Source organism: Leptinotarsa decemlineata, unplaced genomic scaffold (assembly GCF_025532065.1).
Source record: "Leptinotarsa decemlineata unplaced genomic scaffold, Ldec_3_MD MMD2_tig00000199_RagTag_RagTag, whole genome shotgun sequence".
In the NCBI taxonomy this organism is placed as follows: domain Eukaryota; kingdom Metazoa; phylum Arthropoda; class Insecta; order Coleoptera; family Chrysomelidae; genus Leptinotarsa; species Leptinotarsa decemlineata.
In genome coordinates this window covers 9,837,226-9,847,961 of record NW_027412544.1, presented here as the reverse complement: position 1 = coordinate 9,847,961, position 10,736 = coordinate 9,837,226, and the positions used below count along the sequence as shown (strand labels likewise).

At 35.2% G+C, this 10,736-nt stretch overlaps 1 long non-coding RNA gene across 1 annotated transcript; it reads right to left on the bottom strand.

The window, feature by feature from the left end:
• Nucleotides 1-614: 614 nt before the first annotated feature.
• Nucleotides 615-9,460, bottom strand: LOC111504520 (uncharacterized). Its single transcript, XR_002722015.2, has 2 exons — nt 3,496-9,460; nt 615-799 (listed from the first exon to the last, which is right to left on the bottom strand). It is a non-coding gene; the product is annotated as an uncharacterized lncRNA (long non-coding RNA).
• Between the last annotated feature and the right edge of the window lie 1,276 nt (nt 9,461-10,736).

Genomic DNA, 10,736 nt, shown 5'->3' with positions numbered 1-10,736 from the left:
TCTATTTCCAGTGTAAAAAAAACATATTTTCCTTACTCACGTTCAGCCTCGACAATAATCGACTAGCCTGGGCCAAACTACTTTTTGGTAATTACATAAAAACCAAGGTAGGTTATGGCTTATAACATTCCACCATTACAAAATTCATTTCAACTCACCGACAACAAATTGTGACTTGACTAGTGTTGCCTAACCAAATTATATCAATACTGGACAATGGGCTTTATTTAGTCACTATATTTCACACCATTTTTCTTTGCCACCATTATAACTGGAAGGAACTATAGATTAACTTCCTTGATTATTCCTTTCTGTTTCGCGAATTGAAGAATCCTTAAATTTATTCAAAGGTTTGGTGTCACTGGTATTTATTCGATGCCGAATCAAATTTATTTGCGTTGTTCGCAAACAAATTACGATGATTTTCTGGATTTTCATTCTGCTTCTCTTGTGAACATAATTTCCTCTATGTTTTATTCCATTGTTTTGGTTTTTATCTTTTACAGTCGGTTACTACTGCTATAGATTCGTAGAGGCTTAGCTGGCCGTTTTCATTGAGTATATATTTTGTGTTCTATAATATTAGAACTTTTTATGAAACATAAAATGAAACATTTGATAGATGATCCAAAATTTATTGAATGGAATAAAACAATTCATGAAGCTTTTCTGCTTTCAATAACTCATATTTGGCAGTAACATATGGTCAATTGGCAAAACCCTCCATATGGTGAGCACTTGGAGTTACATTCTGAAGGTGAGCAGAGTGATGGGTCATGAATGGAAGGGTCTGGGAAACCTGTAAAAACAAAAGAATGGTAATGATATTGTTTTATAGCAGTTATAAATGAAATATGTTTAATACTATTGGAAAAGAATAAACAATTGCAGCATTCCTTGAAATATGATTATATCCTAACAGCGTATCAAATTGTGAAATTTTCACCTTTCCTAGCAGCAGTTTCAGATAAATAGCCTTTGAAAATAATACAAATGATTATAACTTGCCTGAGGATAAAATTTTCAGGCTATTATTTAAATAAAAAACGTATACGTCTCTTTTTGATAAAAATAGTTACCAGGCAAATTATTTTAAAACAAATAATTACTATTTTACTGTTTCACTACTTTCTGAAAAATATATGTTTTCGTTTGTTCTATTTTATAGACCAGCTCGAAAATATTTTGAACTTATAGTATAATTTTGATAATAAATGAAATCGTAGCTTGTTCGGTGCAGTTCTTTTCCTCCAATTCATGTTGAAGAAAAAAGTTGGATTATTTGTAGATGACGGAAACGGGAGAAAATCATACCATAATCATTTTTCTTGAATTATTATGTTTATTATTGAGACATCAGGTCTCGCGAAAGTTCAAATATCTTTTTTTTTATCGATCTTTTTTGGGTATTTATTACCTTCCACAATCTGAAAAATATGAAAATTATAATGGAGAACTTTATACAAGTGTAGAAGGGCAAACATTTTAGTTTACCCCGATAAGTTACTGCGTAAAAATCAAAGTATTTTTCACAAAGAAAAATCTTTTATTCATCAGTAACTTGTCGTATTTAATAATTTTGCCTATCAAAAAAATTATTAAGAAATATTACTTATCTTTTACGTTTCGGAGGCCAAAACTCCGTCTTCAGAAGTTGATGAAAATTTCTAATATATTCGCAGTTATTCCTTTTTGATTGTTCATTTATTTACTTATTCGACAGATGTCAAAGGAGTTTTGAAATATGAAATTATGTCAATGTTGTTGATTGACAACTGTCTCTCCGATATCAGTCTGTTGCCATTTCGCCACTATCCAAATTTTTCTTCAAGATGGGTAGCCAAGTACGGTCTATTTCTAACGAGCTATTCGAAATACAATTCTCTCCAGACATGAGAATATACGCTGATTCTTTTAGGTTACGTCTCTTAGAATGAGCCTCATTGGTAATCATTCTTGTCCAATTCCATACCACTCGATGTTCGCCATCTGATTTTAAAATGTGTTCTAACAATTTTGATCCTGTCAATTATCTATTTTTTATGTAATCTCGATGTTCATTCTCACGCACTTTCAATGGTCTCGAGGTTTCACCAATGTAACTTTTACCACAAGAACAAGGTATTTCATAATTACTTTTTTTTTCAGTGTTGTTGGGTTTTGTATGTGTGAGTATAGATCTCAGTTTATTTTTTATTTTGAAAGTAGTTCTAACATCATACCTATTTCCAATTCGTCTTATTTCTTCAGATAGTCTTGGAATGTAAAGTATAACGTTTGTTGTGAAAGGTGTCGGTGAATGTTGAGTCGGTAATTGTTGAGTTGGATGTTGTTGAATTTGTGAAGCTGTTTGTATGTTCGTTTGGTTTTTAATTGACTCTTTATTTACTATTGCATTTATCGTTATATTTTTCAGATTGTGGAAGGTAACAAATACCCAAAAAAGGTCGATAAAAAACTGATTTTTCCTCCACAAAAAATTACTTTCGTTGAATATCCAAATGTCTATTCTCCAAATTTTTGAATCTATCCAATAGAATATCGCTAAACAATTATAGTTGAAATCAAAGCATTCGTAATCCAAAACAGCGATCCTGACTAGTTAGTTACCTTCTAGTGAAAGTTGTGGTAAAAAGCAGATGAGAGTCTCGTTTGGTGGTCGATAATATAAGTTAGGAATCACACGTTAAAAGGTAAGACCTCGTTAATTCTTAGTTCGCGCAAGTTCCGACTCCTGAGGGATGTCGTTCGTAAAAAAATTTCCAAAAATAACAAGTATGCTCTGGATATAGTGGAAAACTTTTTAAAAACTGGTGCGATAATAGCCTATCAATCCTGAACTGGGATCTCACTCGAGATTGTGAGAAATGAAGTGAAAATATATAAATTCCAGGTGATTTTGAGATGAGAAAATAGTTTAGTGAAACTCCTAATCTTCTGCCAAACATTTTTTTTACCGATGAACGATTTTTTTTGAATAGCCATGTAAATAAAATTAATAAATTAAAGACATTTTAAAACAAGAGCATACTCAACGACAATAAAAAGTTTTTGTTTGGATTGTCATTTTCGAAAATGTCATTATCAATTCTTCATTGCAACCTTTTATTTCACTTGCAATGTTTGTCAGTAGGTATGTTTGTTTGCTTCAAATTTTGCAACTGAATTTTGCCACAACTGATTGAGCTGAAATTTTACATGCGCATTTAGTTTGTACGTTTCATTTGAGTATTTTCGTGATATGAGTTTCGAATGAAAACATTTGCTGAAAAGAATACAAAAAAATTACTCAAGGCACTTTTAAATTCAATATGATGGGTCGCCCAAGATGGCAGACTGGATATGGTTTTCGAATGTAAGGGTATCTTGAAAAATGAGATAACATCACTTTGAATTCAATACGACGGATTCCCAAATAAAATAAACTCTTTTTAAGCACTTCAATTTAATGAATATCGAGTTTATTCAATGAGTGAAGAATAAATATATAATTACCTGTAACAGCAATGACGAAGGAGATGAGAATAAAAACAAATATTGTGAGTCTCATGATTGAAACGTTTCAAGTTAGCATGCTCATTTGTACTGAATGCGTTTATATTTATATTGAAATCCATTCATGACAATAAGGAAAAAATTACCTCTTGAATTCTTGTTGTTTACACTCCGAGATAACCTATATGATCTTACTAATGCTAAAAATAAGTGTTGACTGTATTTGAACTTCATGTTTTTCCCATGCCTAAACCAAATCTTATTGATTTGGAGTATTTCAGTTGATTTAGCTCACTTCGAGTTATGTCGATAAAAATGATAGTAACAGTTCTCACACTGTGATATTTGCCAGACAAAAATTACTGTTAAACACATTCTCCAAGTATGTCCATTGTATTACCAACAAAGAGAGGACAATAACATCCCAGAGAATATCGCGCAAATCTTAGGAGAAAACAGTGCAGTCGAAAATGTTTTGTTTTAAAACAAACTAATCTCTTAAACAAAATTCAGTACCGTTACACAGTATCAATGTATTCACTAACAATATGAATGTCTTTAATAACTGTAATAGTTGATGAGACAATAAATAAAGCTAATAAAAAAAAAGTTCTCAGATATGCTAGAAAGTAAATATTCACCTCTCTCAATGATCATACATAGTAGAATCTGGCAAATGCCTGCCGGAACACAATTACCTATCTTTCTGACTAATACCAGGAAACTAGTTTTTTATTACTTTCGACAAATTCCGTTATCGGTGGAATCAAGCGTGCTCAGTCAGTCGAACAGTTTTCGTCGAAATAACTATAGAAAAAAGAAGAGTACCTATCCACCTTTTATTTTCTAAGCTGCCAAAATTGCTTGTAATCAAATCAGGCGGGTGAAATTCAATATATGAGCAATATTCCATAGAAGGTCTACCTGTGTTTTATAAATCATTGCAAGTTGCGGAGGTGTGTACAACTTTCTAGTTCGAAACATTGTTTCAGTTTTTGGAGAAGCTGTCTCCGTTGGAAAAGAGATATTTTGACTTTCTATTTCTCCATCTTCGTACAAGAAATTGTGCGAATCTTTTGAATTTCAAAATAAACTTTTTTCAATTATGTGTAGGAGATACAAAGAAGTAATTCTCAGACACAAACTGGAAGAGTAAGCCCTCTCGAAACAACTAATTCACTTTTCCGTGGTTGCAAGGTACTAACTGCCTGCCAGTCAAGAGACACTCTCATGTTTCTCCTAGGTAACCTTTAAGCATCCATGCTCGAATGAACAGCTCTGGACTCGTACCCAATGACCAAATTCTGGACTATCCCCTACGGCAGTCATAATGGTATACTAAAGTTGATTGGTGGATATAGAGGTTGTGGGATGTTCAGTGTACAAGATTCTCACCTTAATGACTGGAACAACCTTCCCAGCAATATATGACGATATATATGAGTCAGACATGCAAGGCTTTTTCACTTCTGATTTGGATTTGTAGACTCAGGATCGGATTCTTTGGTTACTTTATGATCCATAAGTGGCCCCAAGAAAAGGAAGTACAACAAGGCAGAGCCCCGCATTACCATGATAAGGTACTTTTGACAAGAGGGCTCCCGGTATCTCGAATGTTTTGTTAGTGGTAATGAGTCATACATCCATTCGGTACAGATACAGAAACCTTTCTTCACACCTGCTGCGGGGCAACGTTATTCCAATAACGTGAATATTATAGGATATTTCACTATCTCATTTTCTCTCATATACGTGTCTACGTAGTGAATATTCAGGTCAGGTCCCGGTATATGAATCTATTTGGTATATATCTTGGAGCGCTTACGGCGGCTCGCACGCAAACGTTCTTAAACGTCTGTATGAGCAGGCAGTATAGGCATACAGGATACAGGCAGTATAGGCATACAGGAAAGGTTGGCCCATTCCTCTAATATGTCCGCTTGCTTTGGAAGTTTTCTTCACCTTGGGCATGGCTAGTTGATTTCACCAGTAGAGCTGTATCGTCCGCGTAGAGTGCAAATTTGTTAAAGTTTTCACTGGCTTGGGCAAGTTTGTTGTGTATACCAAGAGGTGTGGCGAAAGAACTGTACCTTGTGGGACCCCTGCTTCCAGTAATCGCATGGTGGAGAGTTTTTGTCCTACTCTGCAGCGGCATCGCCGGTCAGCTAGAAAAGATTCGATTAGTCTTACCATTTGTTTCAAGTAGCCAAAATTGCTCATTTTGGCCAAACTCTGTCGAACGCCTTGGAGACATCTAGGAATATCGCTCCGGTGTGATATCCTTTGCTGAGGTTGAAACCTTCCGTCGCATAGTCTAATACCCAGGACTTGTAGCTCTGTCGAGTGTTCGGTCTGAAACCGAACTGGTATGATTTCCAGTTCGCTGGTTTGGTCCTTTAGTCTTTTCAAGATGACTCGTTCTGCCATTTTGCTTATGGAATGGGTTTAGCTTATTGGCCTATGATGATCCGGAAATATGTGGTTTTTTTTCGGCTTCGGGATGTGAATGACCGTTGCCTCCTTAAACGGGTTCGGAGAATATTGTAGTTTGAGTATAGCGTTAATGATATTCGTCATTGCCGCTATACCCATCCTTGGTAGGGCTTTCAGTGGAATTTGGTCTAGGCCTGGGGCTTTCTGAGTGGCTGGGCAACTTACGATGCCTTTCACTTCCTCAGGAGATGTCTGTGCCAGGGGTTGCGCGTTTTCCCTTCGCTGCCGTCTTATCATACGTACCGTCTCTTCGACCTAGTATAATATTTCTTCTACTTCGTCCGTAAACGGGACATCACTTTCTCTATACTGTCTTTCGAAGTTGTCGGTAAATGCTTCCGCTTTCTATTGGTTCATGTAGACGATTCCTTCCTCTGCATTCTCCATGCAGATGGGTCTTCGGTGTTGTGTGCTTCCAGACGGGATGTCCATTGTCGGTCTCGAATTGCACGCAGCTCTTGTCGCAGGATTCTGTGCATACTCCTTTTGTCCACAGGAGCGCGTGTCCGTTGGTATCTTCTCTTCAGGCGTCTTCTGATTCTGATGAGTTCCATTATTTCCGGTGTAATATGGTCCTGTAAGTTGAAGCGCGCAGCTGAAACTTCCCGCGTTCTTCTTTCCATAGATTGGATGATCGCCAGTTGCAGCTGTGTTGAGGCGTTTTCCAGACCAATCCTCGTTTCGATGCGAGGGATGTTTCCTATCGCGCCGTGAACGGTGCGCTAGAATCTACTCCAGTCGATGATTATCTTTTTTGGTTCGTCTGGTTCCCTTTCACCTATTCCTACTGTGAATAGGATTGCCCTAAAAGTGGAACCACCGTCTATTACTTACATCTCCGATGTAGAGATGTTTGCCCTACGGCTACGTCGAGAATGTCTGGGACGTGGTCTTCTCGTGTGTAGTGCGTTGGGGCTTCTGGAGTAAGTACCGCGGTGTTCTCAAAGTCTTTTTGCAGTCTGGCGAGTTCTCTGCCTCTTTGGTTTCTGTTTCTGCGGTTTCAGTCGCGTGACTTCGCGTTGAAGACGCCTATGGTTACTGTTGGATGGTAGTCTGGAAACATTTCTGCTATATCGGCTCTCTGTTTTCGTGGTGTGCTTCGCCCCCGAGGCGAAGCGATCCTCTGGCCTGTTTGTCCTATAATTTTTATATCCTGGGATGCGGAAATTCATGTTGTTTCTTAGCCTTGCCTCCTAAATTGCCATGAAGTCTATGCTTAGCCGTGATAGCAGCTCTATGAGCTCGTTCTTTCATTCTGTGGTGCTCTTGATGTTCGACGATCCGATTTTTAGGTTTCCTGGAATCCGCGCTGGCATTAACAGTTTCCGAGTGCTGTTAGTGGTGCAGTTAGTACTGCTTGCGCGATCTTTTGCTGTTCGATCGTGAGTTTGCCTAAGACGTTTATTATGTCGTTGTTGATTTTTATTGCCTACGGGTGACAGCTGGTTGACGAAAAAGCAAATTTTCAACGGAACCGTGTGTATCGTACTATAAATAATACAAATATTCTATGAACATCACGGCCGGAGTCACGATTGAACATTTGAACATTTGAAAATTTGGGCTAGTAGGCCATGGTCGAATAGATCCTGAAGTACCAAACGTTTAGTCTGCTATTGTGGCAATAGTAGTAAGTGAGTCAATTGTTATGACAAAGTTTATATCTAGAAGTCCTAGCAACAACTGACTGGCAGTGTTGCCACAACTTTGAAATTCAACGTAATTAAATTTAGTAGTCATAGATTTTTTTGAACAGTCAAAACAAAAGAGCCATCTACTGTGAGAAGATTTTGACAATACACGGAATACCCCAACCTTCCACTTCTTTCAATTTGAAAGCCTACTTACTTCAACTATCGTATTTCAGTTATTCAAGTTTAATATTTTTTTCAATCAACTGGAAATAATTAAAAAAATGAGAGAAAAATGTATTAACTCAAATATCGCACATTATTCAGTTGATAATACAATTTCTTCAAATTCGTTATCATCCTTTTCCACTTGTTTCCAGTTCCTTTTTGAAGTAAATATTTTTTTGTTGGAACCCACTCAAGACAGATAGTTCTTCTTATCAACTCTTTGGTTCCTATTAAAGGATTGACAATATTTTATATATAGTGCTCAGTACTGTATTTTTTTCTCTTAAAAAACCCATCGATGAATTATTCATTGAGTTAATCGATCTAACTCTATTTACATGATATGAAAAATAATTCAAAATATCAGTAGAACAATTGGAATATACAGTACACAACAAACTAAAAGGATGTGTTTTCATGTCTAAATATGTGTTACATCACCACTTAGATATTTATTATCGAATTTATTTTTGTTGTTATTGTTATTCCTATCAATGTTGTAATCAGATTCTTCAGAACCAGAAGACATCATCAAATCGTCGAATCCAATTCAAAGTCGAATCTTACCTCTTGAAGTTATGTCGATAATAATAATAAAAATAATAATAATAATAGGTCTGTATTCCCAGAATGGTACAATAAATATGTGTGAACATTTACTGAAACGGAAAAGGCTAAAGATCAGTTGGTTGTATCAAAAAATGCAACTTCTGTTTTTCATCTTAGGCCACCCTTCATACCCTTTACAGACTTCTGTTTTCAACTTCACCCTTCTTCTTATTCTAGTTTCATTCGCTATCACGGATCACAAACACGATACAACATATCTATAGGCGTCCATACAGACCATCATAATCGTGGAAGACAGAAAATCACAATGCTACAGCATCGAAATTCTAGAAATTATTTTCAGTCACTGTACAATGTTTACTAAATATAAGTTTTAGCAATTATTTCCAATAAGTAATAAAGATAATATCAAATTCACATTCTACTTTACGTCTTGTCATTTGTAAGAACTTCATGAGTTCTAATTCAGAAGTTTATATCAGAAACAGTTAATATCAACATGTTTTACATTAGTTTCAAAAATTTTTAATATTTCAATAAAAAGATTTATATCAAAATATACCCTACCAAATATTACCGAAGAGCACTCGTAATATTTTATGGAACAATATAGCACATGATAGAGCAATTTTGGGCAAACTGTTTCTCATGCAGTTTGAAATTAAAAATTAATTCATGAAGAATTGGGAATTTTCAAATGAAGAAGCAAATTTTTACAAAATCGAAGATAACTCTTCGAATGTTTCAAATATGCTCTTTTGTCTTATTGAAAGTGAAAGAAAGATCTGCGGATGGCCCTTTTTGTAAACTCAATTGTTTATACAGCATTATTCAAATTCGTTTCTGTACATGGGGATCTCGTAATCGATAAGAGACAGAGTGTCGGTTGAACTGTGGCAAAGTTGCGTATTTCAGAGACCTATTTGATGATGTGAAAAAATCGAATATAGCTCTTATGGTTCTGGAGATATACAGGAAAAACCAAAAAATCCCAATTTTTTTTGCCTATATCTTCTTTATTCGCATTCATATTGAAAATCTGTCCACATTTTGCTATTGGCATTTGATGTGAGCTATCAGAATATGTCCATGAATCTTTTATACAGGGTGTCATCTGACTTGAGCCATCCCCTTCTTTGAATTTTTGAATACGGACCTGTATTTTTTGTTGTAGTCTTTGTATCGTCGACATTCAATTCATACTGAAAAATCAAATTCAATGTTATATTTCGGGATGTTTCGGTAATATTTGATTATAATTGGGTGAATTATTCCCTTTTAGATTACGGCCCTGGAAATTGGTTGACTAAGTTGAATAAAGACAATAGCAACTTTCACGTCTCCCTATGTACCGTAGAGTTTTTTTTTTTTCATTTCTAGGTACCTATTTATATTCTTCCATTGCATTCCATGCCACAATGAAATTAGAATAAGAAAACCTTTAATGATTATCTGAAAGATATCTACATCAAAAATATATTATATGTGTTTTAATGAGCAGAAAAAGAAATGATAGATAGCAATAATAACATCCGAAACGAACACTATAATTGTAACAAAAATTGAAATGAAGTAATTTATATACACAAAAAAATTAATGGAGCAATAAATATTCGAACTGTAGTCCATCCATTTCGAAACATTTTTGAACATTTTCATTGCCCTTAATACACTTATTCTCTGCATTGTTGCGAAATCATTCAAAATCCTCAATCTCGAGTCTTCCACATTTTCTATCTCTCTGCCAGCGTAAATGCTATTTTTCAATGTCCCCCATAAAAATAGTCCAAAATAGTAAGATCTGGTGATCTTGTAGGCTATCTTAACGGCCCATTATTTGTCTCGAAATGGAAGGACTCCAATTAGAATATTTATTGCGCCATAAATTTTTTTGTGTATATAAATCACTTCATTTCAATTTTCGTTACAATTATAGTGTTCGTTTCGGATGTTATTATTGCTATCATTTCTTTTTCTGCTCATCAAAATACATAGGTATAATATATTTTTTTGTGGATATGTTTCAGATAATCATAAAAAGTTTTCTTATTCGAAGTTCATTGCAGAAAACGCTCAGAGCAATGGAAATATGAAAAAATATGAATAGGTACCTGAAAATGAAAAAAAACTCTCTAAAAACTCCACGGTACATAGGGAGACGTGAAAGTTGCTATTGTTTTTTTATTTAACTCAGTTAACCAATTTCCAGGGCCGTAATTTAAAAGGGAATAATTCACCAACTTATAATCAAATATTACCGAAACATCCCGAAATATAAAATAGAATTCAATTTCTCAGTATGAAGTGAACGTCTACGAT